This window comes from Hipposideros armiger, unplaced genomic scaffold (assembly GCF_001890085.2).
Source record: "Hipposideros armiger isolate ML-2016 unplaced genomic scaffold, ASM189008v1 scaffold_4, whole genome shotgun sequence".
Taxonomy (NCBI): domain Eukaryota; kingdom Metazoa; phylum Chordata; class Mammalia; order Chiroptera; family Hipposideridae; genus Hipposideros; species Hipposideros armiger.
This window is the reverse complement of record NW_017731354.1, coordinates 4623059-4638516: the sequence shown is the minus strand read 5'-3', so window position 1 is coordinate 4638516 and position 15458 is coordinate 4623059. Positions and strand designations below refer to the sequence as shown.

At 51.1% G+C, this 15458-nt stretch overlaps 1 protein-coding gene across 5 annotated transcripts in view; it reads right to left on the bottom strand.

The window, feature by feature from the left end:
• The window catches only part of CUNH16orf78 (chromosome unknown C16orf78 homolog), a 74945-nt gene that overhangs the window by 21599 nt on the left and 37888 nt on the right, over positions 1-15458 (bottom strand). Inside the window, exon 3 of one of the 5 annotated variants that reach the window (XM_019643347.1) lies at positions 14436-15196. The exons of the other annotated variants lie outside the window; for them this stretch is intronic. The gene's annotated coding sequence lies outside the window, so the exon portion shown is untranslated. The remainder of the gene's footprint in view (positions 1-14435; positions 15197-15458) is intronic. 5 annotated transcript variants of the gene reach the window in all.

The following is a 15458-nucleotide window of genomic DNA, read 5'->3' as shown; positions in this document are numbered from 1 at the left end:
GGGGGGGTGGGAAGGACTCCTGGTTCTGGGCCACTTTGCCACTCGCTTTACCGAGACCCCAAGCAGGTCACTTCTCCCTTTGAGCGGCTACATCATCACCTCTGAAGGGGGCAGTGGCGCACCCCACACCCCACACCCACTGAAGCAGCGACAAGCTTGCAGAGAGCAGCTCTCAAGAGCGTTCGTCGATTTTTTCCCTCAGTGACAGCAACCCTATGAGATGGGCATTAATACTATCTCCATCTCTCAGATGAGGAGACCGAGGCTGAGGGAAGTTAAGTGACCTGCCCAAGGTCACACAGCTGGGACACAAACCCAGGTCTTCTGACCATGTGGTCTGATCAGTAGGTGAGCGCTCTGAGAGGAGCAGAAGATACCTACAGACATGAAGGGAACTCAGAGCTCTGGCACAGCTGAGGTGGGCAAGTCGGAATCCCTCTGGGAGTCTTTCCACAAAACCACCGCGGAAGGGCAAGTTTGGTGGGGGCTCATGCAGGAACACAGGCCCCCGGGACTTACAGCCTGGAAGCTGGCCCAGAAGCCTGGGAAGCCAGAGAAGCACCTCGGGACACAAGGTCACCAAATACAGCGGTCCCAGATGGTGGCCTCTGTCTTGCCTTGGCTCCCGGGATCGTGAGGCCCACACAGCTCTTGGCATCCACTGTGTGGCATGTGCAGGGCAGAGAGGAGAACGGGCTCCTTTTCTCTCAGAGACACGAGGGACGCCTAAATCTAATAAATTAATCTAGACTCCTAGAAACAAGATTAAATTTTCAAATAAAGGCTGGCTCTGACAGCTAAAGCATAAATCTTTTATTTAAAATAGAGACTAAAGCCATTCAAATGCAATCAGCGATGACAGATGCAGATAGAAACAACCTCTGATAGAATAGACACAGTATGGATTTGTTCGCTCCTGGTGACATATCACAAAGGGTGACCTTAGGGACAGTCTCAGTGTCAGCAAACTGGGGGCTTCGCGTCCATTTCCATGAGGCTTGTTGGCCCAATGTGTGACTTGTCCTGAGACAGATGCTGAGGCAGTGGGAAGGAGCCAGGCTCAGAGGCTGTGGTCCCACTGCCACCACCCAAGCAGCCACCGGGAAGAGAAGGGGACCAGCGGTGTTTGGAGGTGTCCAGAGCATCATCCAAGCAGCCGGAGAGGAGAGAAGGGGAGCTGCTGCGAGCAGGCAGGAGAAGGCTGAGACGAGGAGCAGATAGGGAAGGGCAGTGGGGCACTCCCTGGAGCTGCCAGAGCCGAGGGTGAAGCTCTGCAGGGCAGTCTTCTGCCTTGGCTGCGGAAGGGTGGGCACATCTGAGTGCCAGACACGGCGCGCCCCCTACAGGATCCCATTCAGTCTTCACCTCCAACCCTTTTACAGCAGCCACGAGCTGGTTCTAACCAACCAAGTGTGAACAGAAGTGAAGTGTGCCACTTCCAGACTCAGCCTATAATAATCTCCTTGGACGTTCTTCGCAATTTTTCCTCTTCTTGCTTAAACACAGGAGCCTCAGAAGCCATGTTGGAAGGCGGCAGAGTCACAAGAAGGACGGACCTGGGAACCAGAGTCGCTCTTGCAGGCGAGCTTCATGGAAGTCAGGAGTCCCTGGAGGGCTTCCCACGGGCGAGAAGTAAACGTCTATTGCATTAAGCCACTGGGATTCGGGGCTGATCTGTTATGGTGGTTTCCTTAACAGCGAGTTTTTTACGAATTTCGGATAACTTTTCCATTCATCGATTCATCTGTACTTTACAGAAACTCTGGGTGGCAGTCTGGGAATGGCGTTTTACAGACGACAATGCTTGTCCTAGCTTTTAAGTACTTGTGGGAGGGTAGAAAAAGTTTCTAAAAAGAGCTCTTGGATGCGGATGTGAAGAAACTATGATGAAGTGACCGTCCTTGGCCTGGCCCCTTCCTATTGGTTCAGGCATTTCCGTAGTTAGAGCTCTTCCCTGGGACTCCGCCCTCTCTGGCCCCCTCCCTTTCGCTCTGACAGCACTAGGGGCTCTGCCTCTGTCCGTGGTGCTGAACCCAGTGCGTTAGCGGAATGAGCCGGGACTTAAATATTGGACCCAGCTGGGTTTTATCGCTAAGTGTATGTTCCCTCGGAAAGTCTTTTAACCTCTCCAAATGTTAATTTTCTTATCTGTAAAGTGGGGAAAGTATACTTCCCTCATGAGACTGTTGCGAAGATTAAGTGATGTGGAGACTATGGGTCTAGTAGGTGAGTTTTTTTTACATCCTCTCTTCCTACTGACAATAGATATCGAACCTCCCTCCCAAGAGGAGCCGGTGAACTGCTGATAGTTTTATACTTATGTGTAATAGTGACTTCAAGGACCAGGCCTATCGTGCACTGAGGTTTGAGAGAATTAAGAGAAAAAAGAGAACAAACAGTCTAGAGATTGTCTCTCATGATTCTAGCTGCTAGAGGCTAAGGGGTTACAGGATATTTTGAGTCTGAGAGAAATTCGAAGCTTGGGGTATGCTTTTTTGGTACCACCAGTTTCTTCATTTGTAAATGGTGGTGGGGGTGACCCCTCAGCGGTTTCCAACCCTGACAAAAAGACACCTTTAGTGTTCTCACCATTCATCCATCCCCATCTTTGTAAAGATCTTGTCAACGAAACACACTGCACTTATTAAGGAATAACAAATTAATTTCCCCAATTTTATTAATAAAAGACATTTAGAAGTGATTGTGTAATAAAAACAGTATTAAGCTTCCCAGTTTAATGAGGTGGCTGATGCTTTAGCTAGTCTGTGTGGCCTCATTATCGGCTAATGTGTGGATTCCCTTAGGTTTTCTGAATTTTTGCCAAGAATTCACAGAACCCACTGCTCCTTCTGTGAACCTCAGAGCAGGGGTCTTCGCCTTCAGTGGGATGTCAGGGCCCTGCCAGCTCTGATCTGATTCTGACATACCAAGCGGGGCAGGGCAGAGCGGGCACAGGGAAGGAAGAGACAGCACTTACCTTGGGGACTGGAACCACTGAGACTCCCCCGGTGTCTGGTTTAGCCCACACCTGGGAGACAGAATTGACAATCCCACCACTCCCTTCACAGTGACTGTAGCAAGAGGCCGTGTGTGTGTGTGTGTGTGTGTGTGTGTGTGTGTGTGTGTGTAACTGGAAGATTGGTTTATTAATGAAAAAGATGCCTGCCAAGGGAGAGACCGTTGGCCCCCTTTCTGTCCACGCGCTCTGTCCCTGTGGCACGTGACATGGGAAGCTAATATGAAATCAGGAGGATGCTCGGTGGGCATAAACCTAGAGTTAGGAAGTTTGTTGGACAGTTTTAATGACGTTGTCTTCAGACTGCGATGGCTGTTGGGAGGCAACTTCCAGGTGGTTTTATTCAGGCTCTTTCAGTAGTGGAGACACCACTCTGTTCCAGATAATATGGGCAGCAATCCATTAATGCTTGACACGAGGTACTCCAGCTGCACTTCTTACCTGCTTTGGGGTTCGGTGAGGGTTGCCTGTTCTCTTAGTGTGATGGGCACCTTGGGCTGGCTCGAGCATTGGCACAGGGAAAGGCAAGCCCCTTCCTCATGCTGCTGGCCTCCACCTGTAATGCCTGGCTGCTTGGTTTCAGCCTCAACGATGCCGCCCTAAAGTTGGGATGATGGCCAGTCTGGGTTTGAACTGATGTCATGATGACTCCCATTCTCTTGACTGCAACCCTATACTGCCTCTCTAAGGTGGCTTGCCCTTGAACTCCAGAGGCACAGCTCCTCCTAGCCCACTTTGTCCAGAAAGCTAAGCCAGAGGGCCCCGGGAACTGGAGCAGGAGGAGCCAAACCTCAGGGTGGGCTGGCCCTGACCCCAGCTCTCTAGGTCTCTGCACCCAGGGGATTTGCTCTCTGTGGGAAGTCTCAAGGCTCAGCCTCTCCCTGGTTTAGGAGCTGAGTAGGTCAAGGGCATGTCTGACCCTTTTGGTGACTTCTCCCTGCTCGTCACTGAAGCCACTACAGAGAAATGAACTTTTTTTTATGTTTTCCCAACTGCCAAAAACCATAGCAGCCACTGCCAAAGACCAGATATGTGGTTTTCTGTAAGCCTGGACCTCACCCTTCCTGCAGCCTCATGGCTGCCACAGCCCACATGCTAAGCAGGGACCTGGTAAGAACTCCCCTCCCCCAGGCCCAGGACTGAGGTTCCCCCAGGAGGGTGGAAGGGGCCACATGAGGTCTATGATCTATGGCCATTTAAATTTAAATTTGCTCCCAACACTCCTCTCTCCTCCCCCACTCTCTACCCCACCCCCGCCCCTGGCCTTCTGGGCAATTTGCTGACCCCTCCATCCCATGCTGCTGCCTCCAGACAGGCACGTCTCTGCCTCCTCCGGGGGTTGAGGTCCCCATGTCCTGCCAAGCCCAGCACCACGCTGAGCCCCTCCTTTGGGATGAATGTCCTCAGTGGCGTCTGGTCCCTTTGTGTCCTGTGTTGCATTGTTCCCTCCTGTGTTGTCGTCTCTGTACTTCCAGTCTTGGGCTCTGATTTGCAAGCTTTCTTCTTTTCCTTTTTCTTAAGAAGACATGAGGTGCCTCTGCTCGCATCCTGAGGCACGATAGAACCGTCCTCTCTTTGCACTGCTGGATGCACTTCTGGTCTCTACCCAAATGATCTGCTAAGGTGAGAATGTCGGGTGACCTGAATGGGAGTAGGGCCACATCACCCCGAAATGAAGGTGCCGGCACCTAGACCAGAGCCCTCCCCTCTCTCCCCATCACTCCCTAAGCTCCAGTTCTGCCCTCAGCTGTGCTGAGCTGGCTCCTGCTGGGGGGGGGTCCTCACACCCCGCACTCCCTCTGCCTGGGGCATGCTCCCCCGCCCTCTGCAGACCGGCTTCTTCCCACTGTTGGGTTTCAGCTCAGCCTCCCCTGACGTCTCCATCCTGCTGGGGACCCCACAGAGCCTCCCTACTGGGATGGATTTTCCTGGTGTATTTTCCTCGATGCACTTATCAATTTCAGAAGTCATCCTTTTTTATGATTGTTAGTTGCACTTGATTATCTTTAGCCTCTGCTAGGACATAAGCTCCTCATGAGCTGCGATCCTGCCCATCACGCTGGCTGCTGTATCCGTGTGCCTGAACGAGCACAGTGTACAGGAAGTACTTCCCATCTGCCGAATGGACAGCGGCTGGTGTCACGCACACATCGAATGGCCATCCTTCCTGTCTTGGGAATCTCCACCCTGGCGCCTGGTGTCCTGCCCTCAGCATGGAATACAGGGGAACGAGCCGAATTAAAGGGCCCCTCGTGCACTGGATTATCTGTCTCTTAAGGGGAGAGACCAAGTCTTGTGTTTCTCTGAGTCCCCAGCATCTTGAAGGGCAGCTGCTCACAGCACCTGCTGAATTGAACAGAATCCTTTGAAAGTGTTGCGTCGACAGCTTTGGTAATTGAAGAAGGGTCCGTCTGGTCCTTCGAATGTGACGTGCAGCGGAAGCTGACACCTGGAGTTCTCATTCTCAGTTGTGGGGTCCGGGTCATGTGCGTGCAAAGGCGGCCCCTCACACAGCAAATGTGTTGATGGAAAACGGGAGGGTCTGCCTAAGATGCAGAGTGTCAGAGGAGCGCATGCTATTCTTCTGACAGTTGAAAATTGCAAATCTGAAAGGTTCCTTCTCACCTGCAGCTGTCCAGGCCTCCCATGAGCAGATGGATACCAGACCTCGCCCTCCCCGGCTGGAGTTCCCACGGCCCCAGAGCCAGCCTACTGGTATCTGTACGATCCACTGTGCCCAGGGAATCAAAAGTGTTTCAGTGTTTTACTGGGACTCACTCAGTTATAAGGGATTTTACAGATACAGATTGGCTCGCGCACTGAAAAGGTGTGGGGCAGAAGTTGCTTTAGGCACGGCTGGAACCAGGGGACTGTTTGTCTCTGCTTAGTCTATTCTTCATACGGGCTCTCCCCAGGGGACAGTTGTTGGGCAAGGTGGCCCCTGGATGCCACAGAATCATCCGTTTAGTTTAACTGTCCAAGCGTTCTGCTCTCTCTCTTCCAGCCACTCCCCTTTTTCTGTTCCTTAAATGAGCAGGCAGACTCCTGCCTTAGGATAGTGGCACTATTGTAAGTCCTACCCCCTCCCCTGCAAAGCCGCAGTCTCACTCCCTGGCCTCCTACAAGGCTTTACTCCACTTTACCTTCTCGGGGAGGCAGGGATGACCACCCGATTTAAAATCAGAAGCCACTCCCCAGCAATTCCAGTCCTCCTCTCTGCGCACTCCTCCACCCCACAGCAATGACTGCGTCTAACTTCCTCTCTGTGGTGCTTACTCATCTCTGTTGCCCTATGGCCCACCAGAACATCTCCTCTGGTCACTGGTGTGTCCTAAGAATCCAGCAGAGTCCTGTCACATAGTAGTTGCTCAATTTTTTGGAAGAGTGAATGATGAACAAAGAAATTAATTCCAGACCTTGGAAATAGAGCAGTGAACAAAACAAACAAAAAAACCTGCTCCTTCGGACCTTACTTTCTGGTGGAGAAGGCAGACAAGAAATAAGATTCTTAAGAAGTACCAAGTAGGGCAGCCGGGTGGCATGTGCTCTGAACAACAAGGTTGCCGGTTCGATTCCCACATGGGCCAGTGAACGGCGCCCTCCTCAACTAGACTGAAGACAACAACTTAAGCTGAGCTGCCGGTGGGCGGCCCGATGGCTCAATTGGTTAGAGCATGTGCTCTTAACAGCAAGGTTGCTGGTTCTATTCCCCCATGGGGTGGTGGGTTGCGCCCCCCCACAGCTAGACTGAAACAACTACTTGGCTTGGAGCTGATGAGTCCCGGAAAAAAACACAGACACTGTTCTCCAATAAAATTTCAAAAAAAAGAAGTAACAAGTAGAGAGTTTCAGGTGGCAACGGGTGCTGGGCAGACAAACAGAGCAGATGCTCACGGTCACGATGAGACCGAGTCTCCGCCGTCTGCTGGGCACCTAACAGGGAAAGAGCCCATTGTTGCTTCTGCTGTTTTAATTTTACTCTTTTTGAAACAGAGAGAGGACAAGTGCACTGCTGATGGCAGTAATAAAGCGTCTTCCAGATTTGTTTACAGATTGTGTTTGCTTTTATTTTCATTCTTTTCTTGCTTCAGGAGCAGTGTGGGCAGCCCCCTGCCAGCACCCATTCCCCTGACGTTTTGCACTCACGTAATGGGGATGTAGACCTCTGCTGGCTGGCTGGGCACTGCTGGCGTCCAGAAGCCCCCTGGAGCCAGTGGCTGCGTGGAGGGCAGGCCACCCAAACCAATAAGCAAGTATTGACTTGCACTGGCATGGATGTCCTTGTGTATCAACACAAGTGTTTTATCAAAACTTGCCTGGGAGGAACATCCATCTTCATATTGACTTAAAATAGCAGATATTACAGGATGGGTATTCTAGCTACATAGTATAGACCTCTGCATACAAATATAGATGTGCAATCAATATTTCATCATCAAATTATGATCTGGCTCTCAATGTTTTGCGAAAAGAACCATAGGATGAATAATGAAGAGCAACAATAATTTTTAAATGCAAAGATTGCTTTCCATTTTAATCGGAGCTGGGGTTTCCTGCTGGCCGTCCTGTGTGGGCAGCAGGAAAAGACCCTGTGCAGTAGGGACATGGCACAAGCATTTGCAGACCAGAAGGCTGCTTCAGTGTCATTGTTTGTTTAGCATCAGCTTGAACACACGCAGGGTCTGTTCATTCATCTGAGTGGCCGGCATTGCTGGAGCCCCATCCAGACCCTCGCTGAGCCCTTTCATCGCTTCTGTGTATCCTTCTACCAGCTTCACTATACTTTTGCCTCCAGAGGTCAGCAGGTGCCACTCTTGGGCTCCTGGAACCACTCTAACTGCAAGAGCAGAGATGGAAGGGCCTGGGTGTTTCTATCCCCCTGGGAAGCCCTGAGCCAGAGACCCAGGGTGGGATTTGGAAAGCTCAGCTCCCTTGCCACAGGGGGTCCAAGTCCATTCCAGGGTATCAGGTGGGAGCTGCCCTTTATTTAACTTGCTCCACTGTTTGCCCCGCCCACTTTCTCGCCTACTTCATGTCCCCCTTAGCGTCCCCCTGGGAGTATTTCCATAACAGAACATGTGCACATGAAGCCTTGTCTCCAGGTCTGCTCCTTTCATTCCACAACTCTACACTGAGTATCTCCTCTGTGCCGGGCACCACGGTGGAGCTGGGGGCAGAGCAGTGAGAGAAGTAGATGTGGCCCATCGCACGAGGTCAAGTTTGGTGCTTCGGGTGGGCTACAAGAAGGGGAAATGAAAGAACAACATGATCTCACATGAACGGGAAGTCAGGGCTCCAGGACTGGCTGACACAACAAGCATTTATGGGGATCCGGCCATGGGGCGCAGGGCGGGTCCTCACACTGAGGTTTGAAGGATGAGTGGGTGTACAGTGGGGGTGGAAGCCCTGCAGCCAGAGAAAAAAGCAGACTGAGAGGCCCTGAGGCAGGCCCCAGGCTTGTGTGAGGAAACGGCCCAGATGGCTGGTACGGCCCGGATGTGGGGTAGAGCGGGGAGCACGGGATGAGAGGAGGCAGCGAGGTCAGTGGGGGCTGCACAGGCCACAGCACGGACCTCATACACTATTGCATGGCGATGGCCATCGCTGATGGGGCTCGGCTGTCGAGTGGAAGAGGGAAATGGAGGGCGGATGGCCGTCCTGGACCAAGTGAGTTCCTGCTGTTCCCAGCAAGAGTTGAGGTAGCCTGGACTGCTGAGGTGACAACAGAGCAGGGGAGAAAGGGACATATTCGAGAGGTCCTCAAGAGGCAGAGCTGGCAGCCAAGGGCCCAAGATGCGGCCCTGGCTGGACTTGAAGGACACTGTCCCCCGCTTACTGAGCATGAGCCGGGCTCCCTGTCAAGGAGGAGGAAATTCAAGGCCTGCAGAGGGAAGCTGTCCTCACTCTGCCCACGGAAGGGAGCGGAGAGTCGAGCGTAAGGCAGTTAGGAAACCTGTGTAATCAGTCAGGCTGGCTGCAATTAAACGCCGCGTCCAGAGGTGCTGCCTAGCATTTCCCACGCCAGACAGGCCAGGTGGGCCGCCAGCACACCTAGAACACACTGTCTGAAGCTAGAGAAAGGAATCTCATTATCCCGGGTGGATGAGAAGGTTGGAGCGAAAGAACAAGCGAAGTAAGTGTTCGGGGCACAGGTTCGAGAAAAACTAGCAGTCTGCCCAAAATGGGCTGGAAGTCATGGAAAGTGTGTGGAATTTGGAGCTGGAAGGCCTGCCTTTGAATCGAGTCATGCTGCTCATTAGCTGTGTGATCCTGAGTGGGTCAACAGCCTCTTTGATCTTTATGTTCCTCATCTATAAGGTGGGGAGGATAACAGACTGTGGGTATAAAACGAAATAATGTTGGAGAAAGGGCTTTGTCGGCTGCAATGCATTATCAAATGTCAGGATTATCAAAAAAGGGTGTTTTTAGACAAAAAAATTCTAATTAGGTGATAATATTTAATTAATGTTAATTTGGGATGTTATCTATAGGAGCATGTCTTTATGCTTAGGAGACAGATGCTGAAGTTTTTAGGAGTAAAACGTCAAGATGTCTAAAACATTCAAATAGTTCAGCAAAAAGCACAATTACAGAGCTCAGTGAATTATCTGTCTATATATCTACATCTATCTATCTGTAATTATAGCTATACACTGAGAGACATAAAGAAAATATGACAAACAATTCAATTTAAAAATGGGCAAAGGACCTAAATTTGGAGACATGTCCCCAAGAGGACATACACGTGGCCAATAGACATTATGAAACGATGCTCTATGTCACTAAGCATCAGAAAAATGCAAATAAAAGCCACAGTGAGATACCACCTCACTCCTGTCAGAATGGCATCATCAATAAATCAACAAACAACAAGTGCTGGCGAGGCTGTGGAGAAAAGGGAACCCTTATGTACTGTTTATGGGATTGTGAACTGGTGCAGCCACCATGGAAAACAGTATGGAGGTTCCTCAAAAAATTAAAAATAGAGCTACCTTACGATCCAGCAATTCCACTCCTGGGTATTTATCCAAAGAAATTCAAAAAAGTATATGCACCCCTCCATTCATTGCAGTGCTATTATTATTATTATTATTTTATTATTATTATTTTTTACAATATTTACAATAGCCAAGATTTGGAAACAACTGAAATGTTCATTGGTAGACGACTGGATAAAGAAATTGTGGTACATTTATACAATGGAATATTACTCAGCCATAAAAGAGAATGAACTTTTATTACTTGCGACAACATGGATGGATCTAGAGGGTATTGTGCTCAGTGAAATAAGTCAGACAGAGAAAGACAAATGCCACATGACCTCACTTATATGTGGAATCTAAAGAACAGAATGAACAAATAAATCAGAAATAGACTCATAGATACAGGGAACAAAGAGACGGTTGCTGGATGGAAGGGGGGGTTGGGCAGACGGGTGAGAAAGGGGAAGGGATTAGGGAGCATATAGTGGAGTCACAAAATAGTCACGGGGATGTGAGACACAGTGTGGGGAATACAGTCAATAACGTAGAAACTATGTGTGGTACCAGGTGGGTACGAGACTTATCGGGGGGATCACTTTATAAATTATATCAATGTCTAACCATTACACTGTGCACTTGGAAGTAATATAATATAGAATGTCAACTATAATTAAAAAAATATATGGTCACAGGATGCAAAGTATAGCATAGGGAATAGAGTCGGTGGTATTATAATGCTATGTACAGTGTCAGAGGGGTGATAGACTTGTTGGAGTGATCACGTGGTTAGGTGGGTAAATGTCTAATCAATATGTTTTGCACACCTGAAACTAATAAAGAGAAAATAAGTTAAATAAATAAAAAAGAAAATGTGACAAAATATTAACCACTGGGAAATCTAGCTAAAGGATATGCGTGTGTATTAAGTTATCTTAAACTTTTCAGATTTAAAAACTTTCAAAACAAAAAGCAGTGGTAAAAATTAATTCCAACTGGACTGTGCATCTAAGTAGGGGTGGTTAAACCACACCCCAGAGGGTAACAAAAGGCAGTACCTCCCTGACCTTGGCCTTCAGGAGGGAAACGTAGCCACTGCCAAACTGTGGCCTGGCCGGGATGGAACACAGGGAAGAAATACCCCAACTTCTCTCCCCGCTCCCCCCTCCGCCCTGTGCCTCCCATGGGCTGAGCCCAACCAGAAGCCAACGGGCAAAGCCTGTGATGAAATCTGTAGATACCAGCCTCACGGGCACGGAGCACGGAGCAGGGCAGAGGACAGATCTGAAGGGCCACTGGAAAACCACCAGCACCCCTCCTTCTGCAGGCAGAAGCCAAAGTGCCAGACAGCCATGTTCCCACATCTTCTTTAAAGCTAAGACACAGGAGAGCGATGCCATCCTGGCCAACCTTTCGCCTGTAAAGTGGAGTCTGTGCCTGGACCTGGGAAATATTCTCCTTTTGGATTGGAGAACGATGCACGAGGGGAAGCCAGTCCCTCCCGCCCTGATTCTGGATATTACTGTGTGAGGACATGATGTCCAGGGCTGCTGCAGCCATCATGCTCCCACGATGGAGGGAGGGCCGAGAGGGCGGCAGAGAAGCCCAATTCCAGAGTCTGTGAGTGTGTGTGAGTGTGTGTGTGTGTGTGTGTGTGTGNGTGTGTGTGTGTGTGTGTGTGTGTGAGTGTGTGTGTGTGTGTGTGTGTGAGTGTGTGAGTGTGTGTGTGTGTTCCCCACACCAACAAGTAATTCTCTGACACAAGCTGGGTGCCCTACAATTCAATTCAAACCTGACACCGTCTACCCAGAGGGAGCATCTGGTCCCACAGGTGAAGGGCTCAGTCCTACAAAACTGCCCCACCCCCCATTTCCAACACCAATCACAAGGCCTGTGCTTCTGAGCTGGATGGGGATTCCAGGGACCACCTCCCAGAGTGGCTCACAGGATGCAGAGGTACACGTTACTCCCTGGACCGTAGGCTTAGTGTAAAAGGATACATATAACTCAGACACGGTTACAGAGGGAAGACCGGCACAGGGCAGGTACGGGGAGAGGGCCTGGCGCTCCCACGGTCTCCCCGAGCACGCCACTCTCCCTAAAGCTCCCTGTGTTCCCCAAACCTGGAAGCGCTCCGAGCCCAGTCCTTTGGGTTTTTATGGCGGCTTCATTACACAGGCACGCCTGATGAACTCATCGGCCATGGGTGGCTGGCTCTCCCTCAGCCCCTTCCCTCCCCGAGGTTGGGGGTGAGTGAGACTGAAAGTTCCAGCCCTCTAATCACATGTTCGGCTCTCCTGGCAACCAGTTCCATCCTTAGGTGCTTGGAAAAGTCACCTTATTAACATCACAAGAGACACCTCATCACTTAGGATTCCAAGAGTTTTAGGAGCTCTGAGCCAGAAACAGGACAGAGACCAAACATATATTTCTATTATAAATCACAGCATCACACCCTTACTAAGAGGCCTGACATTGTTGAGCAGCTGAATCAAACCTGGACCGCGGCCACCACTTCCTGCTGTGTGAGGGACAGTCTCCTGTGACGATGGCCCCTGGGCTGGCTACCTACTGTCTTGGTGCCACTAGCATCCTGACTGATGCACAGGGCAAAGTGGCCTCCTGGACTCACTTCCCTTAGCCACACCGTCCTCCTGACTTGCCAGATTTCACACTCTGATGGTAACAGGAGACAAAAAATCAGAGGAAACCTGGAACCGGCAGAAGGAAGAGGAAGGTATTGAGAGAAAGTCGACTGTAGCAGAGGGAAAAGCACAAATACGCCCTATGATTTGTCCATGGAAACACAGGGTACTAAGTTCATGGACTTAGGAGAGATGTTTTAGCAAATACTGTCACTGCCCCGTCCAGATGCCCCCAGCCCATCCCTTTATCAGCTGGGGCACCGACTCCCAGCTTCTGTAGGCTGGGCTGCTACCAGCTCCCACCTGTGACCCTCCGGGGGCGTTCCCTGGGCCCTGGAGCTGCGTCCCTTTCACAGAGAGCCCAGAGCATTGTGGGCGACCTTTAGCCAGGGCCCAGCCCTCACTCCTCTGTCCCAAGGCTGGACAAGCGGCCAGGTGTGAGCTGTGCCCAGCCCCTCACGAGACCAGGCTGCACCTGCGATTTCACCTGGACTGCACCTGTTTGGCTTCCTCCCCTTCCCTGTCCTGCTCCCCTCACTGTCTGATTTGTCCTGGGAACAGCGTAGGAGATGGAGGCGTGAAAGCACATGGCGGACTGAGGGGCACACATGGCCCTCCAGCACTCTTTGTGCTCAAGAGCTCGGGCTAGCCCCTGCCTGCGGAGGCTAAGGTGCCCTTGACCGCTCCAAACGCCTCCCTCCCACACGGCCACTGCTCTCCTTTAAGGTAAAGCTCTCCAGGCCCTGCCTCTGATTCTCAAGTATTTACTTCATTTGCAAGAGGCTTTTCGCACCACAGCCTCATCCCAGGGAGGGACCTGAGTGCCAGGCGTTTATCTGGAAGTGATGTCTGTCTCGCTCGTTGTGGTTTCTGCAGGGCAAGCAGCAGCCGGAAGGTCACAGAAGGGGCACTGGTCACAATAAAACGTATTTCTCTCTCCCACTAGAGCTTCTCAGTTCACGAGGAGTCTCTGCCCCTGCTGACCCCATGCCCTGAGCTTGGTGGAGTGTGCCACCAACGCAACTTCCTTGATTACCCATTTTGGTCACTAATGTGAGGCTACGTCAGTGGTTCCCAGTCCTGGCTGCACCTGAGAGTCTTCTGGGAGCTTTTACAAAATACACCAACGCCCAGCGCCTTCCTGGGGAATCGCTGGGCAGAGGGCTCAGGCACGCAGGTGCGCACAGGGGGCAGCCGGGGTTCAGCACTGCTGTGGGGGGCAGGCCCTTCGCTTCTGGATGGCAGCAGGCTGGGTCCCCATCGCTGACCTCCCAGCACTGTCCCCGGTCAGCGCTTCTATTTTGTACAATATCGCTTTCTTTAACTATTCAAGCACGTGGCTTCTGTGAAACTGTGAGCATGCGTAACGGTCACCCGCTGCTGGTCCCCAGACGTAAGACCCAACCCAAGGAGGCGGAGTGGGCAGGACAGATTCTGGAGAAGGGGCGCTGCTCCTCCTAGCATCAGAGTGTCGCCTGACTCTGTGCTGGGACGGAGACTTCTGTCTTCCCGGGAGCGCAGGGAGCGTGTTGGAGAAAGGGAGGCCAAGGCACGAGGCTGAGACGCGGCTGACAGCCTTCCCCGGAACACGCTCGCGGACTTCTGTGACGCGCCCGTTGGGCTGCGAACGGGGCTGTTTCATAAGTCAGCTCAGCGCCAGACAAAAGACAGGGACATTTTCCCAAGGTGCTCGGAAGTGCCACTCTGAACAAAGCTTAGCCCGGAAGACCGTTCTCACCTTCCTGCTCTTTCCCCTGTACTCAAGGGAGGAAGACAGCAAAGCCTGATCCTCACCTGAATCGCCTAAACCTCAGTTAGTCGCCCAGGAAGATGAGCTGCTTCTCCAGGCCCAGCACTCGCTGTCCACCGCCAAGCGCCCGGACAGGCTGCGGGAGGAGTTTCAGGTCACCCTCCCCGCGGCGCTTCAGAAATTCTGACCTTTGAAAATAATCTCAGAGGACATGTTAATTCCTTCCCTTTGCTGGTTACCCTGTGGATTCTCCTCTTTTCCTTTCTCTCGTGTCTGCTAGTTAGGAAAGACACGTTTTAATTAAAGGTCTTTATTTGACTGAGTACACAATACCCAACTCCTGGCTTATACTGAAAAATAAAATCATTTGTTTGGCCCCATGTATGAAAAATACATGAATGGTGTTTGCCACTTTTTATCATTTGTGGGGGAGGGATTAAAGGAGAAGGTAAACAGATGCAACATTTATCTGCTGCTCAACGCCAGGTCAGCTAGCCTCCTGACTCCTAAAAACATTTCTTCCTGAGTTGTAGTTACGCCGAGAAGAGAAATGTCACCGTTTTCCAGCACATACCCACCAGCTGTTGTCATAGTACTGTCCCGTTGCCTGTGGTTCGCTCTTTACACATCCATCCATCCTTCTCCTAGACCAGCGGCTGTCCCCCTGGGCGCCCAGGTGGGTCAGGGTGCAGCCAGAGCTGAGAGCTGCTGCTTCCCTGGGGAGCGTGTCCTTAGGACCACCTGTAGGGGGCAGCCTTCGTTTCCAGATCCTCACTGCTGGCCTCCCCGCAGTCTCCAGTCAGCCCTATTTTGTACTATATCACTTCCTTTAAATATTCATTCAAGCACATGGCTTCTGTGAAACTGTGAGCATACTAAAGATCACCCGCTGTTGGTCCCTGTAAGTAAGACCCAAGGAGGCCGAGTGCGCCGAGGCTTACACATCCATATTTTTTTAAGCCCCAAGTGCGGCTCGCCCATAGCCCAGGGATTCTGATTCGCCTGGCCTGGGAGGGGGTCCAGGCATATATATATATATTTATATATATATATATATATATATATAT